Source organism: Ciconia boyciana, chromosome 8 (assembly GCF_034638445.1).
Source record: "Ciconia boyciana chromosome 8, ASM3463844v1, whole genome shotgun sequence".
Classification (NCBI taxonomy): Eukaryota; Metazoa; Chordata; class Aves; order Ciconiiformes; family Ciconiidae; genus Ciconia; species Ciconia boyciana.
The window spans coordinates 54,329,717-54,353,286 of record NC_132941.1 but is presented as its reverse complement, the minus strand read 5'-3'; positions in this window follow the sequence as shown (position 1 = coordinate 54,353,286).

Here is a 23,570-nt window from a genome sequence, read left to right as displayed (position 1 = left end):
ATTATTTCCCAGGAAAGGTTTAGGTGATCACTAGGTTAATAATAACAACAATAATAGAGATAGTGAAGTTCAAGAAACAGTGGATACATCTTTCCACTGAGTTTTTCACAGTGCACAAGGCAGCCTACAGTTGGAGAATGCAGACAGCAGATTTGTGATGAGAAGCAGCCCTGTCTCTGTTCACTGTTGATTTCTTGCCTGAGGCACATCAGCCTTTCAGTTTGACTAATCTTGAGTTTTGCTCCCTCTTCCCATGCCCTTTAGCCCACAACCCAAGCACCCCCATTTTTCAGCCATGTTGCTCACCTCCTTTTGGCCACCTTTCCCATAACCTGCCTTGCAGCAGTCACCACCATGATATGCTCTGCTCTCTCGGACAAACTAAGAGGACATGACTTGCCCCAGGTCACTCAACAGACCTCAGTACTGTAGAGGGTTCATCACTACAGCCTCCAGATCTCTACATGACAGCTGCCAGGGCAGTTAAGGGCAGTCTGTGGCTAACAGGGGCCATCTGGCAGGATCTCCCTTACTCGTTCAATGATAGCACTGGCACTAGGAGAAACTGCATGCTGCTTTTCTTAGTCTTCTCAAACACCAGATAACTTTTCAGCAGGGAAGAAGCTGCTGTTATGTGTTGGTAATCGAGTCAGGTTTATAAACAATATGGAAAAGAAGGCTTATTGGGATTTCCACACAATGGTCACAAAAATCAGTGAAAGATAGGTTGTTTTTGTTCAGTGTACCTCATGTTAGAATCTCATTGGAAGTAGGGAATAACCTTCAAAATTCTGGTAAGCGGAAGTGGGATTCATGTCACCCAACACCAGAAGTTGATATGTAGACATGTCTGAGCATTTCCAAGATCCATTTATAGTTAATAGGCAAATGAATCTCCTAAGGCACAGCTCTTTGGAGAAAGAAAAAAAAAAACAAGCACACAGATGTTTCTAAGAGGCCAGATGAAGCTGTACAAGAGTCTGGAGAAGCCATTATTTTATTTCATTGACTACCAGTGAGCCTGGGGAGACTAGCTCAGATGGAGATATCTGTACTGCGAACACACACAATTAAGAGAGGTAACTCATCCAAGACTTCCTCCCACTCATGCCTTTTTTTTAAAACAGGTCCTGGGATCAACAACTTGGACTTTTGATTTTCAGAATTTTCAACCACCTGAACTTAAAAAGCAAACTACAGAATCAACCTCTCCCCCCAAAACCAGCTCTGGATGGTTCAGGAACATGGTGCTTTGACTTCTTCCTCTGGTCCAGTCACAGAAAGTGAGCAGGGAGAGACTTCTGTGCTTTTTATGTTGTGACCCTCTAACAATTATGTGTGGATGTGGAAATAAACAGCTATGGAATTTTTTTTTTTAGAGCTTTCCCTTTCATAGTCTGCTAACATTTGGTCATATTTCTCACACATTATCATGTGTTGCTTGTAACCTTCACACACACGTATATATACACACACAAAAAAAACTTTTCCACAGAGCAAGGAAGTTGAAATTCTAGTCTGTTTAGAATTAAACTGAGTGTAGCTTCAAGTTCTACAAATCAAAGCTGTGGCAGCTTGTAACCATTGTCCCATTTAATGAGTTAATGTCTGTACAGAGTTTTGAACATCTCAGACATTGTATAAATTCTGTGTATTATTATGGATTTATCTGATTTCATGACAAGCTGTACATTTCACAGTTTTCAGTTTTGATGCATCTCTAAGGTCTTATCTGAATTTAAAAGGTTTCCAAAGAAACTGACCCTAAAAAACTCTCTTAGCATGGATGAAATTTATCCTAGGAAAGAAAACAAGAAGAGAAAACCAACCCAAATCAGCAGTTCTGTTACAGAAACAGCTGATAGCACCTCTCCAAGCTGTACTGGTAAAAAGATTTTTTTGACATTACATGTGCAATATATATGCAATTTTCTTACAAACATAATTGCAATAAATTTGTGATATTTACCAGTGTAGCTATAACCAAGTACTTCAAGTATATTCCTTTCCGATATGTCAGAGAGTGCCCCAAAGAAACTTCCAGATCCTACAGCAAGCTGGCAGCTGTAACATCAGCTTACAGGGTGACAGCTGGACTGACCTTTGCAGGTGGGCACCTCTGATCAGATGGGCATCCCAGGGATCTCACCATCACTCTTATCCACATTTTCCTTCATCAGAGCTGGTCACCAGATCACAGGTCAGACTGACCAGTTGTGTTTCTTGCTCCCAGAGAAACAAACTGGACTGCAAAGACACATGGTGGTATGAGGTGAGAGTTCATTATGCAAGTCCCAACCTGAAGTGAGTAAGATGCAACTGGTCAACATGCTGGCAAAAATAGCATTCATATCTCTAATGAAAAAAGAAATTGAGCCAGCAAATACTGAAGCATTGAGGACTACAGATTTCATCTTGCTGTGTAATTCTTGCAGTTTCTTATTGCAGCACTCTCTCACACATAGGGAAGAAATGTTTTGATACAGAGATATAATATCTGTGCTGGACATTCCCCGTGTCTTGGGATTCCTGCATTAGCATTTCATAATGGGGTACCCAAACTCCAAACACCAACCAAAAAAGTATACTCAAATTACTTTTATAGCAATTTTTTAAGCAACCTTTCGTTTCTTGCTGATCTCTGTAAATAAATAAATGAATAAAATGTTGTTGGTCCTTGCTAATCTGGCAGTATATTCCAGCCTTTGATCTCCATGGAGGAAAGATGATCAGAAAAGCATATAATGTATGTCAAAGTCCGACACTGATCGTCTTTGCCTTGGCTCCTTCATTTACAAGATTATGTTCATGTGGCAACCTTGATGGAGCAGCATTAAATAAGATAAGCCACTAGAGTCTCTTAGAATGCCATGACAGTACATTTTCGTGAAGACGTGACTCAGAATATAAAGAAGCAAAAAACATATTGAGACTCATTCCGAAAATATGTTCTGGAGTTGTTTACTTCCTAGTTAAAGCTAAGGATGGAGGGAAAGATATGGAAAGGTTTTTTTAATCTTCCAGTCTTGGAATGTAGTTTGTTAAATATTCAGTGGCTGTACATTCATATTGCATCTCCTCACTGAGCTAGGGAAATCTATTTCTAAACAAATGGCAGAGGTCATACATGTTCTTAGCCCCAGGCTAGCTCTCTCTGATATTGGGGAGATAGGAATACAGACTAGTCTCATGCTTCAAGAATCCCACCTCTATCCACCCTGTGCCAAGACTTGAACAGCATCAGCAAGAAACAAAGATCCCTGGTTTTCCTTTTCATTCTTCCTTACTCCACTGAAGAAATAACAAAGTTGAACAGAAGGGCCAAGACCTCCATTGACTCTGAGAGCTCTACAACTTTAAAATCTGGAAACTGAACAAGATGCATTTTCTCAAAGATGAAGTGAGGCTGTGGCTCTGTTTTAGCAGAAAGAAAGCTGCCACAGAACCTTCTGTCTCTTCTATGACAGGGACCTCCAGCACCAGTCTTGTCCAGGCCATAGAAGACTGCTATCCGATTCAGACCTCCTCCCCAGGTACACCACCACCACCTTTCAGTCTTCCTTCCTCCTCATTTCCCAGAGCAAAATCAATGGAATATACCTGAATCATTAAGACCTCCTGTTTCCAGGGAAGAAATCTGAAAAGTCAAACACTTTTCCAGATTTCCCACTCATTATTGTGGTCCCTGTTATTAGTTAATGAAGCTTTGCTGCCATGTCCTAGGTTACCCCTTGATACTCCAAGTTTAATTTATACTAAGGACACAGTAAAATTGCAACTCCAAATAAATATCTCTCCAACTTGGCTTTCTCTTGGCACATGGACAGTCAGGTGGCTGTTCCTGTATTTTGATCCTTTGAAGTCACAATTCAGACCATCACTTTAGCTCCAAGACAGAGACGCAGCTAATAGATGTCACACACAAACAGTTACAGTGGCATTTCCTCTAGTGCAATGACTCTTTCAAAAGGTCAAAGGTTGTTGTTGCACAGAACTTAATTATTTTAGGTCCTGTCCCAAGACTGCATAATGAACTATACTAGAAAGTGAGGACTGCCATAAAAAATCCTCTCTTCTCCTCCAGTTTCACACTTTCTGTCTCACATTATAATTCTCTCAAATTGAGATCCACATGGATGTTTTTCATTAAAAAAAAGGAAAGTTTTCCTTTTCCTTCAAATCACTATCAGAATAAGACAATAAGACATAAACCAAGTAGGAGGCTGAAAAAACAACACAGAACCAATGAGTCATATTATTCACTGGGATACTGATAGATACACAGCTATTACTGTAAAAAGCATGATACAAAGCCCTAATTGAAACAGAAATGCAGCTATTGCTGGGGTGGAACTAGTAGCAAAGTATATGTAAAGAATGAAGCAGGAATGAAGACATATCACTGAAACTGAAGGGCAAAGAAAAATTAGGTTCTGCCATTACCCCAAATGGAAAGGTCTAGTTTTGGAAAAAGATAGTGGAGGGAGATTATCATAGTTGGAGGCAGGCAGGGATGCAGTATTACATCCGTCTGTCAGATAAACACCATTTCCTGCAGAGGCCTCCAGTTCTGCAGGCTAATATCTTAGTTCAGCAATCAGACTGAGAGAAGAGAAACGACCTCTGAATCACTTAGATTTTCCCTTCAGTTCCTCCATTACAAGGAACAGACTCTGTCTAACTCAAACATGTGAGATGGAGTGAGAACATAGCATGAGCAATTAGAGCTACAGAACCTGAACTTTTATGGTCTGCATCTTTGCTACAGCAAAGATAAGATTTAAAGGCTCAGACGGTAACTTAGTCTTTTTGTTGAGGAAGAAAATAATTTTCTTGCCTGACGTAATTCTTCACACAAGGCCAATCTAAATAGTTTTATTACCATACCATTTACAGTTCTGAAGGAATCAGAAAGCTTACCTACCTGGAAATGATTGATATCTCCCAGTTTCAGAGTTAGAACTGATAAAACTTAAAGGGGAAAAAGACCCACAAAAACCCAACCAAACAAGAAACTCTGAGAAGAATCTCATTAATTTGTCACCAGCTGCTGTATTTATTTACCCCCACTATCCTCTCTGCAATGCACAGGCCTCTAACACAGACACAGGAGACAAAAATTGCAGATTACTCTTTGACCCCTGTAGACTTCAATCAATAGAATCACATGTGATCTGAAAATTAAATCTCCGAGGTTTTCATGCATGTGAATGAGAGTGCAAATTCCAGTTCTGTTGACAAGGCTATAATCCTGTTGCACAACTGTATCACTTCAGCTGAAACAATATTAATATTGACATTTGACAACGGATGCATCACTGGGAGGGGGAATAGGACACGAGTTAAAACAGAGCAAATCTAATAATCAAGCCAATAATGCTGTAGCACTGGGTTTCATTCTGTTATAAGCCCTGTACATTATGCTTTGTTTTTCATGCTACTGAAATATTTTAGAGCATTTTTCTTGCAACACTGAAGTGTAAAAAATTTTAAATAGCATGAAAAGATACAAACCTAATCAAACATAGTTTATGCTGTAAATCCACCCAATCATTCTCTTAGGGTAATACTGAGCATCAATCAAAATTGTATTATTCATTAATGAGTTGCTGTATCCAATTCTTGAAGGCATGTTTTTTCTCTCTTCCAAAGAGCTACTTTCATATGGAAAGAACTGCTTGTAGCGTCAACTAGGGTAGGTTCACCTAAGGACAGACTTTGCCTATGTCTCTCAGTGGTCTATGTGGGAGTCTCAACTTCACTGGAGTATGAAGACAACAAAAGTTGCTTGGCTGTTCTGTAGGGATCATTTCTAAAGCCCAATAACAAAGGAAAAAGAAAAAGAAATCAAGCTGAAGTAGCCGATCTTGATAGCAGAGCTGGATGATGTTGAGAAAGTAAAAAATATCCTCTGCTGTTACTTAAATCATTATGATCATCAGAGGTAAACCTCAGAGAGAAGAGATCCACACTGTGGGCTGAGTAGTCATAAGAAACACTTAAAGCAAGGGATAATGTTTGAATCAATCTTCATCTTTCTCTGGCTGCTACTGACACCTCTGACAAGCCTGGATTGATCTTTTCACTTCTTCCTCATCACATACAATTAGTGGCCCCTGGGTGAGAACAAGCCCTAGGTCAGAAACTCATGTAACCTGGCCTGCAATGTACAAGCCTAGAGTGAGGGAATAAAAAACAGGAACTATGCATTATGAAGGCAATGCACCTGTAACTTCTGTCATTCAGATTCGGCCCCGTGAAAAGGGTCCAGCAACATAAAAGGTGAAATGATATGATGACCAAGCAGATCCAGCCAACTCAGGCAATGCTCCACAGGCCCTTTTTAAAAAAAAAACCCTAATTGTCCACATTAAAAATGAATTAACACATCACAGGAGCACATCATCTAAAGCCCTGACATTAGTGTGCATTTTAATAGCTAATTAAAACACTTGCACCTCTTACAATTGCCAGTAAATCCCAGACAGGACCTTCTTCTTGAGCTCCAAGCCAAGAGAAAAGAAGGAAATGAAAATGTGCTGCTATTGCAACTGTGGATGAGAGGCAGAATTGTAGTCAATCAGGAGCTGGTAGACCAGGACTTATGTAAAGTTGATAAGGGGGATTCAGACTGGAATGTGGAACGTCTAATTAAAACTGTTGTCCTTGGGAAGTGAAACACGTCCTGGAGAAATACGTAAGCTAATTAAGATGTTTTGGGAACAATCTGAAGCTACTAGTAGAAGTGTGATAACAAGCACCCTCATGTGAACTGTCCTCATTATAATACTAAAAGTCACACCCCTTGAGCTGGAGACCTTGGTCCAAGAGGAGACCCCTCACCTTTGGGCATGCGTAGAATATTAAAATAATACTGTAACTTTAAGAATAAGATGAGAAAATGTAGACCAATAGAAAACTGCTTTACATAATTACTTATGCATAACTAGACCGTATAAATACTGTACCTGTATGAACGAGTAGGGGGCTAGCTTTGTGGAGCTACCACCTAGCACCTGCTCTTCAAAACTTGAAATAAACTGATATCTCGGCTCTGTGTGCGTATTGGGTGTTGCACACCAGGTAACGAACTCCTTTTGTGAGACAACAGAAACACAGATTTTCATGGTACCTTTTACTAAGGACTCACTACGGGACTCTGACATTAATTTCAGTCCAGCAGTCTTTCAGAAGAGCTATTTCTCTTTCTGTTCTGCATTTTTTGGATGTCACAATCAGTCACACCAACTTTTTATTTGATTATTTTCAGAAGTGCAAAGGCAGAAATTCAGATATGCTCAGCTTTCACTGCTCCCATTGTCTGTAACTGCACTGCAGCCACACAGGGCATTCAGAATAAGATTAGGAAAAAAAAAAGCGCCATTTCTGCTTCCTCTCACAGCACTGTCTGACAGATATTACAATGTCATTGGGTGATGGTGACAGTTACTCATATTCCAAGAGGACCTGAAGATCTAGGCAGGTGTCAATCTGCATCAGCTTTGTGGAAATTCCTCTGGAAACTCCCCTGGAAACTCTCTATGTATATATTTCAAATCCCAAGAGAGGGGAGCAAAGAATATGTTTGTAGAGTTTACAATGAGAATTTATTTTGACTTTTATCACTAAAGCTCTGTAGTTAGGGTAAAGTCTATTTTCCCCATGCAAAGGGACATAGAGCAGATATAACACCAAAGGTTTTACAGAGGAGTTCCTATGATTTGGCAGAACTATTGCTGCTGTGGATTCACATCTTGAAAGGGATTTCCTGTATTCTTTGTGGCTGCTTGTACTATCTAAACAGGTAAAAAAAATCAACGTATTTAAGATATTATCTCTTCCATCATAATCTGATCAAAATTGGCCCATGAGTTCAAAGGTAAGCAGGAACACATGCATGCTGTGCTAACAAGTCTAGTTTCCTTAGCTGGAAAGGAGCTGATGCTATACCAAAGGCTGTATACAGGGTACTGATGTGTTCTGGAGTTTTCACATGTGAACCTTAGCCTGAGGCACCTGCATACATCAGGCTTGGAACTGCTGCACTGAACTGATTTTTTTTTCTTTTTGGAAGCAAATGGATTCACAGGCCGACATCTGCAGCAAAGAAAGGCAGATTTCCAAGAATCAGGGTTGTACGCACCCATGTAGAGAGGACATAAGACATAACACATAGTGAGGGAAAAGCACACGTAGAGCACTGGTCCATAGCTGGCAAAAGACATCATTAAGCTGACACCCTTTAGTTTTGTATCAGGCTCAGACAAAAACAGATTTCATGTGGGAAAGACAGGATTTGAATTTTCATCAAACCAATTAGCCTTGCCTGCCTCTCCCTTAGACTCTGATAAACACTCTTTCAAGAGCAATTAAATAGAAAAAGGAAGCAGTACTAGAATCTGTTCATGCCTTACACTGCAGAGAAAATTTAGCCTGTAAATCAGTGCTGTGGTGCTGCAGGAAAGAATACGGTTGAGGGAGGAGAGGATGGAGAACTTCAGATACTTTGGGCAAGAGTTTGGAGAGAGATCCTAAAGTCCTGGTAGAGATGCTTTATTACTGTCGAGAGCCAGTGTTGAGCTTTCTGCAGCTCCTTCTGTTTCCAACCAGGTAAAAAACTGAAGAAGGTGTCAAACCTCCCATGAACTGGAGAACTCTGCTCTTTGTGTCCTACTTCCAAACTGGCAGGATTAAAGATACAATCTTGAGGCAAGGGCAGTGGTGGGAAATGCTGGAAAGTCTGCCTGTATTGTAAAATGCAAAACCACTTGCCTTGAGATGCTCCCTTTGAAATTTCATTGTCACCAGAAACTAAAAAAAGATTAATTTTGGGGATTTCATCCAGGTTTGGGAGAGAGAACAAAAATTAAATTCCCCTTCACGACACATTTCTGCAGGTGTGTTTTTTATGATGAATCTAGAAAAAAACAGCAATGCCCCACCCACAGGGTCGCGTTGCAGAATTCCCAGGGGCTGCTCTCTCCTCAGGGAGAAGGGCTTTTTCCATTTCACTAAGGTCATGCAGGAATTAATACCGCTAAACATAAACACTTAAAATAAAAAATAAAAAAAAGCAGTTCCTTCTCCTGGTATATGCTGCAACTCCACGAGGGGTCTCTGCAGACGCAGCTACGGCAGCGAGGCGCTGCGCTGTGCGAGCCCCAGCAAGGGTGGGCGATGCGATGGGTGGCTTGGCAGCTATACCAGGTTTGATGGAGGCAGACTAAGGAGGAGGCCAGAAGCACACGGACGTGTTACATCCTCTTTTACCCCAGCTGGGAGAGTGCCACGTAGAACCTGCTCCCTCCCAGTGCTGGTGTAGTACAGGGCTGAGCCATAAACCTTACCTGTGGGTGAGGCAACTTCAGCAGTAGCACAGCTTGTGCTCCGTGCTGCTCTGAAAGTTGCTTACTTGGCCAGGTCAGGCACACGTTGTGCCAACACCAGGACATAAACCCACACCCTCAGCCCCCCGAGGCCAGCAAGAGCTGCAACTCTGGGCATTCGCTCGAAAATAACTGCACACAGCTGTGGCAGATAAAGTTTTTTCTGCCCTTTTCCTTACTGGTTCATTTTCAATACAGCCAGAGTGAAAGTAGGAGTTTTCCAAGGCTTTTTAACTCTTTTGAGTAGCCCTGGTGTTCCCGTTGTTTATTTATTAATACTTCCTCCTACCAGTAGTTTGCCAATGCAGGACTCCAAGCTGCTTTTTTGATAAGAAAGCCTAAATTGATCATCATCTTGAAGGATACTTTACTTTTTCTTCCATTCTAAATTTCAAACTGTTCACACTACAGGCGTTGTGTTCACACTCTTCATGGTTGTCTGCCTGTGCACGTGCACACACAGAAGCACTCACATTTAACTGTCAGAAAATGAGTAATTTTCTATAACATAATCATGAAAAATATAGAAAATAGAGTCAAAAGAGACCTCAAGATGACTACCTCACCCACCCAGTTCAGGAAGTAAGAATCTACTCTATGGAATGCTTTTTTAATAATTATCACTGCAAACAGTTCTTTAATACTTGCAATGATGGAGATTTCCAGGGAATTGATTTCCATCTTCCTCATTAGAAGATCTCCTGGTTTCTCACCTGTGGCTACTCTGATACCTTTTAAACCCATGTGTCCTTGTACACTTGACCACGGCAATCAAAAAAAGCTCAATCCCTTCTTGCCACATGGCTAAGGACATGGTTTGCTCTTCCCTGCTTACCACTGAACTGCTCTCACACCAACCGGACTCCAGTTGAATCAAAGCCCATTCTATCCTGTGCCTGTTGACTCACTGCGATGGACAACTTCTCAATTTAAAAGGTGAGATATTTTGTGTGTATATATAATATGTATATTTTGAATGTATTCACTTTAGTAAAAGACTTGTGGCTTCAGTATGAAACTGGCATATAAGCAGTACAGGCACTTAAACGTCTCTTGCCTGACTAAATTTTCCAATTAATTTCAGCTTATTTCATACCTTGAAAAACTACACTGAAACATGTAAACCAGAGAAGCTTTTTCCATTATTTTGGCTTGAACATTGCTGTGTTTAGAGAAAAATTGGAGTCTTTCTCCTCATCTGAATCAGAAGATCAGATCTCTGTACACTGAGAGAAGAAAAAAATCTGTCCTGGATTCAGATATTCCCAAATGATGCCTAATCCCAGGCCTCAAACACAGCTCCTTTCTGTGATACAGAATGCCTCTCTAGTGCATGCAAGTTTTCCTGAGCATGGATGGAAAGGCTCATAGTTTAATGCTCTTATTTTCATGTTCACATTTTGATACAGAAAGCTGATCAGATAGAAGTGAAAGGTTATTTGACGCTTTCTTAATCCAATCAATATTACAGGTCTGGACTCTTTAGTGAGTTACTGGTTTGGAAAAATATCTTAAGGTGCAAGACTCATCCCGCCTGCTCAGCTAAAGTAAAAGGCATCCCAAACCCTGGCAGTGCTGAACCTGAATATTCAAAGTCTAAAACAGGTTCTGGTTCAGCAAATTCCAGTTTCCTTAGTTCCCAGCAAGAGTGAGCCTCCAGAGCCTCACAGAAAGAAAGAAGGAGAAAAAAAAAACAAAAAAGGAAAAAAATCCCAAACCAAAAACCCTACAAAAAGTAATTGAACAAGCACTTTCCTGCTTCACTGAATTTCTATCCTATGAAGCATTAACCATTTATAATGTATACAGCCTTCCCCCTGAAGACTACTGGGGACCTTTTGCAAGCATTTTATGCAAGACTCAGTGTGTTGAATTCCATGTTTATAAATCTTGACAACAATTTGCTCCAGATTTTACGATAAACTCTGTGTGTGTATGAGTTAGAGGAGTTTGAGGTACATATTTTCCCCTGTTGCCTTCTAGTGGCTTTTTCTTGCAGGGCAGGAGAGGCAATGTATTCATATTGACTGTGAAAAAGTCTCATCTCAAACAGTGTGGGCTTTCACACTAGGCAAGGCATCTATCTCCTGCCTCTTTGTTTGAATATGGCATTCTAGGTATTATTTCTCGGCTTTTGTAAGCAAAGAAGATAAAAACTGAGTAGTGGAACCAGGACGTGGACATCAAGCTCTGAAAATATCCCAGAAAAAAGATAAAAGCACACAAGTCCCTATTGTCTTTTTGCATCAAATTTTGTGTGTTTCTTTTGCATATCATAATAGTGTGCATTCTATTTTGGCTTTGCTTTGGTTGATGTGGTTGCATACCAACACTGCTCCACAACACTGCATGAGTGAGTAAGAGCCACCATTCTCAGGAGACGTAGGTAGCTGCATGGGTACGTCAAACTGCAATTCCCTAAAGCAAGGAGTGAAAGCAGGGAAATGGCCACCAAGAGAAACCTGGCATGTGATAGGTATCTCATAGTAGCACTGAAGGTCTGGCATGTAGTGAAGTATGGTCAATTTGATCTAGCATAACAAACAACTACCCAAGGTAACTTGTATTATTCATATTTTTTACAACAACTCAGTTTAAAACTACCTTTTTGGAAACTTACAGCCACTTCTATGTAATGGATCTATATTAGACCCCTTTGGGGCCTTATGGAAAGAGCTGTTTTCTGGTTCATTTCTATTCTTTAAAGAAGGTTGCAGGAAGATTTGTAGAAAATAACATCAGAAAGAAAGTATATAAACCCAATCAAAACACGCAGGTCCATCAATTCAGTGAGACAGGCATTGAAAGATTTTCCTGGTCCCAAGTATGCCTCACTGGGGACTTTTGGGCTCTTTCTCTTCCAGTTTGCAGGTGAGTGAATGCCACTGAACTAGTCCACATGGATTTTAGTTCTATCTGTATAATCCAAGGGGATGAGAATTAGTAGTGACAAGGGCTAATTATGGTACTTGAACAGAAGAATCTTAATTGAAATAAATCAATGGCAATAAGGATGGTAGGAAGAAAGAGCTGATGGAAGAGATTTAAAATGGAAAAGAAGAGACTGAATTACCTTTTTAAAGTTTCCAGAGAGTCTGTGACTGGTTCAGAGCAGAATGTTTTTTCACAGGGGAAAAACAAAACAAAACAAAACAAAAATAAAAAAACCCCACCACCACATGCAACTGCTATGTTTTATGTCGCTTAGAGTTATTGCCACAAGCACTTTGCAGACATGAAACTGAGATGGGTTGCAGTTGTTATGTCTGTCTGGCTCAAAAATTCAAGGAGATATCTAAACCCTGAGAGAACTGGAATACAGAAGAAAAAGACTAATTAAGAATATGATGGACTGTATTGCAGCTCTGTTCTCCCTGAGCGGTGTGATCTCTGGACAGATGGTCATCTGAGCTGTCCTGGGTCTCTAATGTTCCAGGATTTAGAAATGTCTCAGTAAACAATTCTCTTCAATTCTTTTTTCCTTTTCATCTGTAATGAGCCTGGTTGAACTGGTCAAAATATTTCCAACTCAGTTATCTCTCATCTAAACTGAAATGTGGTCATAAGAACTGCTTGATCTTAATTTCTTCCCCACCTCATAAAAGTTTGGGTCAAAAAGTTCTGGAACAGATTACTAGCTGATAGCAGAACATTTTCTTAAGTTTCATCCTTGTTTCTGCTGCACCAAATGAGGTACAGTTTAGTTTCCAGTATTTTTGTTGGCCAGCTTTGTCACTCACTGCTACACAGGTACAGTCTCTTGGATGAGTGAACCTATAAGGATTTATGATGGCTTCATGTGGACAGCAGTGGTATAAAGTAAATAGACACTATAATCTGTTGTTGCCATAGAAGGGTCAGAGCTGGAGACTAGAGCAACTCAGGTACCAGAAGCTAACCATCAGCTGTCTATCTTCCCAGCTTGGAAACTCGTTTATCCTTCAGAATTGGAAATGACCAAATCAAATTAGAGAAGATCAGCTGGCAACACAAAATTTGTCTCTCACGCTTAACTACATTTAATCTCAGTCTGTGGTTTGCCTTGTTTTCTTTCTTGTTTTATTAATTTCCCTCCCTTCTAGTCTGTCTCTCTCAGGCTAGAAACAACACTGCATGTTACTCTGACAGATGTTTTTATTGTCATGTATCCTCCTTGTTTATTGACACATGGCTAGACATCTATTAGAAAGGAATTAGAGGATTAATTACACCAAAGTCTGCTCCTGCACACAGCATTAGACTATTGCCAGAGCTGAGGTCAGAAAAACAGCAGAAGGAAATTCAAGAGGGTTTCATCTTTCTTCACAACATTAGGATTAGCCTTGTGAAGCAGGATATTCCTCTGTTTAGGAGGGATGATAGTGATGGTTGATCACTGCTGAGGGTCAAACTTAAAGGTTCCCCTCAAGGAAAGCATCAATGAACTTTATCACCAGACTCCCCAGGCTGGGTCTCACCCTTCCACTCATCATTAATGGGTTTGTTGTGCAGAGTGTGACAAGGTCAGCTGGCCATGGAGGACAGAGATCTTTCCCAGCCTTGCTCCCATGTTCATTTTCTGTTTGTAATTTTCAAGATTACCTTTGCCTTAAGAGATTGTCCAAACCCAGAAGTAACACCTGACATTCACCTGACATTCGGGAGGTCTGTTCGGAAGGCAAATTCAGAACTGCATCACTACTGACTTGGAAAGTTAAAAAACCTAATCTGGGAAACTACAAAACTGAACTTTATTCCATTTTTTCTCATCTTCCTCTACAACATTGAATGTTCTTTTAGTGCAAGAACGTTTCTGTCATTAAACTCTCACCAGCCAGCATATAGTTTTTAAGAAAAACATGAGTTATCAATATGTTAGTAACTAGACTGAGGTTTTATTTTGCATGACCAAATTTGATCATGACATTTTTTCCCATATATATCTGCATAATACATCCCCACAAAACTAACTCAGAAAGATAACTCAGTTATCTTTCACTTTTAATACTATTTCTTGGAAATACAGAGGTCAACCATTAATAAGCTCATTAAAACTTACAAGCTGCTTTGATTAATATTCCTTGTCTAGTTCCTTGAGAAATGTACTGTATCTCCCAGGCTAATGAAGACAAGGCAGAGTTATTTAGGTGTTTGTTAACAAAGCTGATTTGCATATAATTAACTGAAAAGATCCCTGTATTTACAACACAAACTCTGCCAATCTCTTTTGCTAGAGTGTTTTATGTAAACAGACTAACTCCATGCCGAATTAACAAAACAAATTATGTTCTTTCAAAACTAAATTAACTCAAAGGGATACAATTTTGGAGGCCATAACTGATAAAAACTAAGTGCACATTAGAAAACAAACTGTGCCTTCTTTCAAATGCTGTTTATTCAGTCATGTGGGATTTTTTTTGTTGTATGCTCTCATTCTTTTAATCGATTAGATTGTTTTTAGACATTTAAACAAAGAAACACTTTGTCACATTGGATTGCTCTTTCCTCTGACCCACTTATAGGAAAAATGAGTATCATTTCAGCAAAGCCATGTTTTTGCACAGATGTCTTCTATAAAATTACCTATCTGTCATACACCCTGAAGCTCTGAATATGAAAGGTTATATAAAATAACTAGTACATGCAGCCTGCAGGGTGACCAGACCTTCATTTAAAATATATTCCAATTCAGACAAAAATAAAGGCATGGGCCTTTTGTCATTCACTTCTCATTTTGTAGGCTTTTCAGCACATGGGTCGTCATGATTCAGAGGGACACTTGAGGGAGCATTTTAAGACTCAAGGTGATCCAAAGAAAATCACCTCAGACTAAAAACTAACTATCCAATGAGATCTTAAAAATTAGGATCAGAAGGAGTTGCATAATAGCATAACACAGTTGAAGGTAGGTGAATTTGTAGATCAAATACTGGAGAAGGACACAAGAGCTCCTAGTTCACAACCTGGCTACACTACAGGATCCTGTGTGACCTTGGTCATGTCATTTTTCTAAGGCTAAGAGGTAATAGATTAAATAAAATGTAAAACCTATAACCCTATTGAAACCTTACCTACATCAGGTTATACAAAAACTGTTTGATCTTGACGATTACATTCAACTTCCAATCTGCCTCTTCTACAATTATTCCAACTGTTACTTCACCTTCCCACTTTATAGCCATTTCTCCCATTTATTTATTTATAAAACAATTAATAAAAGAAAAGACAGCACATCGCAAGCCAGTTCCTGCAGGGGACAGGAAGTTTTAGGAAACTTCCTGAAGAACTGTATCTACGCCAAGGAAAACTCAAGGAACTTGGCAAGGCATTTAGGTCCTTAAATAAATAAAACTCCATATTAAAGCAGAGACAGACAGCAGTGAGCAACAAAGCTTCCAGATTTTCAAACTTCCTCTGCTTTAGTTGCTACTGTAACAGCAGTATGCAGCATGAATAAGAAAAAGATCTTATTAAAGAAAAGCTCATGGATACACTAGCACTTCCACTTATGGACTTGTTATGTGAGATGTTGTTAACAGAGTCTGCCCTCTGTGAGGAAAAACCAAACAATGAACAAACAGACAAACAAAAACCCCCAAATCATCAGTAACAACAAAAATAGTGCATCCAATGTTGTTTGATCAGAACTGAAAAGACAAAAAAAACCCCAACAAAACGAGCTGGAGGGGACCAAAGAGGGGAGTGGGAGCAAGGTAGAAACATTATGCTGAGTTTGTGGATCTTCCAGTCTGCTGTACTCATTTCATAGCTTCATTTCAGAATGGTTGTTTCCTTAACAGTCTCCATAGTTTATATGTGAGAAGCTCAACACAGCCCTTTGCTACTGCTGACAGCCTGCTGGTGCATGACTGAGAAGTGACCTATTTGCAAAGCAAGAAGACACCAGTAAACTGCAAACTAGCAATAGTTGGGGAAGATGTCATGGTCTCTCTGCTACTGGTCTAAATCATACCCAATTACCCAATGCAGACAAGAGAGAAAGGCAAACTATCCAACAAAAAGTCTGATTCTATCCAAGTAAAAAGGCTCCACACCAAATTAAATCATTTGAAGTAAAAAAATCAGTAGCATTAGTTTGGACTTTGGAATGCCATGAGGAAGTCAAAAGCTTCATAGGCTAAGAGGTGTGCTCCAGAATAGGGTATCCTATACAATAATTTATTATTGCTTTATTTTAAGTGTATTACAGCTGAAACACTGCTGATCAGGATCATGCTAAGCTAGTGTGTGAGAAAGTACCTTGGTGACTAGTTCTACTGAGTTGAGTACAAAAGCTGGTGGTGTAAAAGGGACTGGCCAATATAAGAAGCAGTCCTCAATTATAAGTGTAATTAGCAGCCAGAACACTGATTATTCAATGGTGCTAAGCATAATCCCACTGGAAAGAAATCTAAGGGAGTGACTAGAGAATGGTATTAAAAGTTAATTCACCATGTTCTCCTGACCTAGATCATTCTTATTTTCCCTCCTACAACCTTTTGCACAACTTTATCACCTCATAAGTACTGCTAAAAAAAAAAAAAAAAAAAAAAAAGACATGTCACAAAAGAATATTTCTCCCACTACTACTGGATAATTCAAGTCACACACAGATGAATGGACATACATGAGTTTTATGCCAACTCTCATTTTGCTGCTTCATTATTAATAGTAGGATACTTACTCTAATCGCAATCACTACTCTCTAGACAGAGTCTACAAAATACAATAAATATGAAACAAGCCATTTGCAAAAATTTACTGCTGGAGGTAGATGAACATTCCCAGATAAAAAATGTCTGGCACAGTAATGCATAGACCAAGTGAGACTGATCTCAGCCTCAGCATCTTGAGTCTGAAAGAGAAAGACTGTTGTCACCAGGCTTGTTCCAGGTAAAACTGTGACAAAGATCCATTCTCTAGAATTCTTCCACACATATAGTTTGTTTCTAAAGCTAACTTTAATACGGGAAAATTTGGGCCATCTTAGAAAACTGCAGCAGTTCATTCAATGCTGTAAGGACAGAGCTGTGGAAAGGGGCCCAGATGTAAAAGGATCAGGCCCCAAGAACCTATCTCACAACCTCCTTTGCATCGACCTGAAAAGTCAATGCTGTGTTTACTGGTGTGGGTAGGGACTCTACAATAAATCTAATTAAATTGATGAACAAAAGGACCCTGGAGTGTGCAGAACCATGACTGGAGCATGCTTTTTAGGCCATTCGCTCTGCATGACTGTGTTTTCCCAAGGCTTTCAGAGTTTTTCTTTGGAAACAACAAAAGAGTGAAAAAAGGACTTTTCTTCCTACTGCAAGGTGAGGGAGTTAGATAATGCACCTCATTAATTACAGGGAAATCATCACCACAGCACATGAAGCCAAAGAAGAGGCCAGACTGACTTTTTTTTTTTTTTTGGTATTATTGTTCAGCCACAGTGACAGGAAAAAAAGTAATAAATCAGAATCAGACTGCACTTGATGGTTTTATTTTGCAACTCATCTCGCTATTGTGACAGGCTGACACTAATTAGCACTCGATGCACAGGGGATGGATTGCTGTGGCCAATGGATCTCATTAACCGCTGTGAAATTTTCATGCCAAGACCAAGCATAACAAAGAACAGAGACCCCAGCAAATCGCCTGTCAGCAGCTGTAAGCATCACCACAGAGCCACGGGTGCATAGATCAAAGGGCACAAAGAGAGTCCACATAGCCAGCTGCCTAGATTTTAATGGATTTATTAATTTATTTTCTCATGAAGGCAGAGAACCTGCCAAAGAGAAAAGTCCAGTGTCCACAGTTTCTCACCACTGTTTGAGTTGAGCCAGCCCATGGAGAGGGAAACTGAGGGCACATCAAAGCCTGTGGCGCTGCTCTTTCACAAAGCCATGGATCGGCAGATGTGCCATTCCAGGGGTGACCCAGTTTGTGATCACCTTGGGGCACAGGGGACGGAAAAACACATTGTGGACTTTCTTCTTTGCCCAGCTGCCAATTTGCATTAAGCTTCTAAGAAATTGATTCTTTGAGACTTGTCAGGCATGGTTAGAACTGCCCAGCAGCTTCATTAATAAAAAATGAAGGGCAGGAGGAAAGAAGAGTCAAGAGAGATATGAAAACAACAATACCCACAAGCACTGAGTGACTGCATGAGCCTCCTTCTTTAGGAAACGTGGCTATCAGCCTGATCTCTCTGGTGAATCCCTTCAGCTGAGCCCATCTCCTGTCCCCATGTGCCCACTTCCCACAGGCACTGTCAGAAAGGTCCCGGGCACACCACTGAGGACAGAGGAGTCTACTTCATGGCCAAACCCCTAAAAGTCAAGTGGATCACCACAATAGCATGGACTCCTTTGATCTAGACCTTTTTTTAGGTCAACTGAGACCCAGCAGCCACAAAGATTCCCCCAGCAGCCTGGGCTTTGCCTAAAACGTCAAATAGCAAAAGAGCCAACAATACAGGCTCTCAGGTGTTCTCATCCAGATGGTGGTGATTGACTCCCATGTTTGAATTAACAGGCAACCCATGGCAATAGGCTTTTATCACTTCAAACTGTACTGCCTCTTGGATGCAGGCACAGTGAGCAGCTATATCACAGTCGTGATATTAGGCGACAATTTGTTCCCCTGCTAACTGCAATCGGTGAGTGTGTGTCCCCATTACATAGTGTCAGTGGGAGCAGCAAGGCCCTGTTGCCTGTACCAGATGTCCCCCAAGCCCCTTGCTATGGCAGGGGTTTCCCAGCCCAGGGACTACGTGCTTGGCAAAACATTTCCCTTCTCCTACAGCCCTTCTAAGAAGCAAGGAGCCAGCTCTGCTTAAAAACATGTCTCAGGGAGAAGGAATAATAGTCAGCATATTTTGTTACACCATATCATGAGCCGGTGTAGAGGCTGGCAGGTCTTTTGGTTAATGGCAGCTTGCAGGAGGTAAAAATTCAACCAAATGGTGAACCACCAGGGCTATCAGTGGATCCATTTTCTTAACAGGTCTTCAAGGAATAGACCACTCCTTAGCCTAAATGTTTGTGCTGAGTGTATAATTACTCTTTTTTTTAAGGGTGTCTTCTGAACTGAAAATAGGAATAAATCTTTTTCTTAAAAGAGGATCATTTCATGTAGAAAGACTGTATGTAAAAGGGTTGGGTTTTAGCTAAGATTTTTTTTTTCTTTCGGTTTGCAATTTCAAAAAGTATTGGCAGATCAGAATTGGGTGTTCAAGTAGCCTCAGTGATCTAATTGCTTTCAGATTTCTTTTTCCCCAAAGATGTGAGTCAAGACACAGCATTTAGACTGCAGGCAGTAAGAAAAGGTCATTAGCACTTTTTCAATTTTTGTTTTTGAGATTAAAACCAGGTATGTTTATTCATATTCCCTTTCAGATATTCCTTGGGTTATTTTAAACAAGAAGCAAGAGAAATGTCTTCTTATGTTTGTGGTACAGCAGCCAAGAAGGTAGAGGTCTGCTGTCTACCCACAACCTTCCAGGCTGAGCTGAATACTTCATCAAACAGAAGACAGTTTCTAGTGTACAGAACTGGAGTATCTTGGACCATGCTCTTTCTGGTCAGGCCTGTGTACACAGTTTATTTATTTATGGGGTTTTTAATAGATGGAACTTCAATATTTGATCATGTGCTATGAATGATTAAAAATCAAGAAAGTCAAGAACATGAAATACAGACATCTACTTTTAAGTGAGGATGGGGTTGTGATATCCATAAATAAATCATTTGGTGGCCAGTTCCAGCTTTCTGAGATTGAGTTAAATAAACAGGCATTTCAGTGGATTTACAGCATGTTTACAGCCATGTCTGTGGGAGCAGAATCTGACCAAGGGATTTCAACGTAGAGCCTAATGAAGTTATCCCAGAGCAGTGTGTGAATTTTTAGCTCCTTAGAAATGTATTATTTAAATAAATATATATATATAATCTTTGGTTACAAAGGGACAAGGAAATTAAATTTAGATAAATGTGGCTCTATTTTTGCTTTTTGGCTTCTTTATGATAAACAACAAAGGTCTAGGTTTACCTCAAAGAAATTTGCTCTAGAAACAGAAAAAAAAGCTTTGAAAACATGTGAAATAGTATACCTGAAAATTATTTTCTGCAGCTGAAGGCTTCTTTATGGTTTATGCTCTCATACTTGAATTGACAAGTAATGTTCATTAGATTTGTTGTTGTTGTTGTTTAGCTGTTAATTAAACAAAAAATGTTTGTTAGCCAGTAGGAAACACTCATTTTCTTTGCAGCAGTGAACTGAGATAAAGGCCACAATAGCTAAGTATCCTATCTGTATATAATAATAGCCTAGAAGAGTTTATTGCCTAAAATGACAAAAGCCAAAATATGGAGGTAACCCTATTATCACAGTTTCATAGATGTGGACTGATTCCCAGATAAATAAAGTAATTAAGTGAGTCTGGTAGTGCAATGACTGAATATACTTTTCACCTATCCTCTCTCTCTAGCAGTAAGACAATTCCTTTATTCCAGCCCAGTTTGAAGAGTATGAAACTCTGTAAAAACCCACCTTCTTTTCTTTGTGGATAACTGGACACCAAGGAGGTAAAAGTGTGAGAACACAGAGACAGCAGACAGAGAACTAGGTTTTAGGGCAGCTAAAGTTAAAGCTTCCAGGAGATTTTATGTCAAAACCCCCCAAATTACTAAGGAGAACTCAAGAGAGACTGCAGTCACCTCTAAAGGAAGATACCATGAGCAAAAATTCAGATTCTGCCTGACGTGGTTTGAATCAGCATAATCACATTAACAAATTGAGTCTTTCTTTTCTAAATCCCAAATTAACTTTTTCCAAATATGTTTGTGTGTTTGTGTGTGTTTGTCTAAGTTTATAGTTTAAGAAACAGAACCAACTATATTAGTACAAGTAGGTATATATATATGTGCATGACAGTGAATTTAGCAAGAGAATTTTGTAATTTATCTGTTTCTCAGCACTAAGTGGATGTCATCTCTTTCTTACTCTGTTGCGCTTTGTTACTGCTTTGTGAATATCTTTCTGAAAAGTACCTTAGTCATCTCTGACTTTTCTAGACCTTGTAAGTTGTTCATGAACTGTTTGTTTCTGCAGTGAATTTACCTGCTTACTTCACATTTTGTGTGTGTGTATGTGCCAGGAGGACATTGCAGATGTGCCAGTTTTACCAATATGATAGTTTTATGTGTAGATCTCAAACACCACTATAATGTTTTACGGATCATTATTTCACAGCAGATAATACAGGGATGTGGATAAGAGAGATGACTAAGAGCTGACAGCTAATTAATAGACCAAACATAAGAGAGTTGAGGTCTCCTGACTCCCAGATCACTGCCAAAAGCTTTCCAATACCTCTATGAGCATCAGTATCACAACAAAGTGCAAACTAAATTACCAGTCCTTAAATGAAGGGACACGGAACTTCCTTAACAGCAGCATCTCTTTTGTCCCATCTATAGATTGTACATTCCTGAGAGATACAGTCAGCTACAGTATCATTATTCTTAAGTGCAGTATCGCCCTCAGTGAGGGATGGGGACTTCACATGACAGATACGGCATGTACCCTGACATAAAGATGTCCCCTGACATATAGATTTCTATTAAGGACATGAAGCCAGTGAAGAACCCTGCTGGCAATATTGCAGGAATGACAGCAATTAGCCAGAATCCATCTGACACAGGACTATCTTAAAGAACCTCAATTTTAATTAAAAGCTGGAACACTTCACAGGTTTGCACAATACTCTCCTATCTGGTTCCTCTCTGTGGTGGTTGCAAATTACAGCTACCCCTTCCCTCCATTTTAATTAAATGTTGTTAACCTGACATAATCAACTCCCCTTATTTTTGTTTTTTAACAGTCATTAAAGAAACGAACTCAAGTGCTATTCAGAATTTGCCAGATTCACTGGTGGTTAAATACAATAATGCTCGTTAGACGTCTCAGGGTTAACTTGATTAATTAATTTACCTCCTTTAGAAAATTTCCTTCCATGCTGACAAAACATCAAATCACAGCAGAAAGGGTCTCTGCTTAACAGGGAGAAGCGCATTGTCAATATGTCAAATGTCGTTGTTGGTGGTTTCATCTAAAACATTGCCATGGCTGGATGAATAGCCTGTCCTGGGGACACGGAGTCCATCGCATTGCTTTCCATTTTTCTGAGTTGCTGTGACCTACATGGCTTCACTCACAGCAATGTGGGAGAGCTACAGGTCTGCAGCAGAAGATTTCTCCTCTCCTGTGCAATTGTTCACCCCCTTTCTTTCCTAGGGCATGTCCAAAAGGGGGAATTTCCCCCAGAGATGTGACTTTAGCAGAGTTTAGCTCACCCTTTTGCTGAACCTGATGTCTCTACTGAAGGACCTTTCACCTTCCAGAGTAACATCTCCTGCTAATGTTCAGAACAGGCACAGCATATTCTTTACAAAACAAAACAGATTTGATTTGATAAATTCAGTGCAGTATTTTGGGATGGACCCTAAGGCTAGAACAGGAAAGAGGAAAGAGCAGCCCTCATGAATCACAGCAAGGGTCCATGCAGACTGCTCTCCTGTCTGTGACACTGACCAGAAACCTAGAGAAGAGCAAAACAGCAAGGTAGGTATAGAGAGTGCTTTCCCAAAATAATCTCCAGTCTCCAGCCATTGGAGAGCTGGAGTCTTCCTGAGCCAGACATAATTTCTATGTATTTAATAACAATCAGTGGATTTATTTTTCATGAACTTGCCCAGCACAGCATGAACCTATGTAGTCCTTTCTCTCCCATAGTGTCCTTCAACCAGGAGTGGGGGCACACTTCAGAAAGCCTCATTGCCCTCAAGGACGTTGGATAGACAGGTAGGCTGTCAGCAATGGTCTGACTCTGTCTTTTTTACTACACTGTGAAACTGAGACTTTAATGCCTCAAATTCAAATACTACCTCATTTTGTTATTGCTGAACTTCAAGCATATAGTTTGGGCAGGTGGGTTAGGAAACCAGATTCAAGCAGAACGGGAGAGAGAGGCAGGAACTGCACCAGAAAGCCATACAAAGAATAAACTATGATTTAAACTAAAAGATCCTTTCTGTTTTTCCAAAGGAAGTTTAACCATCAGGGAGTGTGGCAGGTTTGATAGTGGCTCAAGGAGGAGCTCAGCCTCTCCTTCTAACAGGAGCCATGTGACTTGGTCCCTCTGTTTCAAGCTCTCATTGC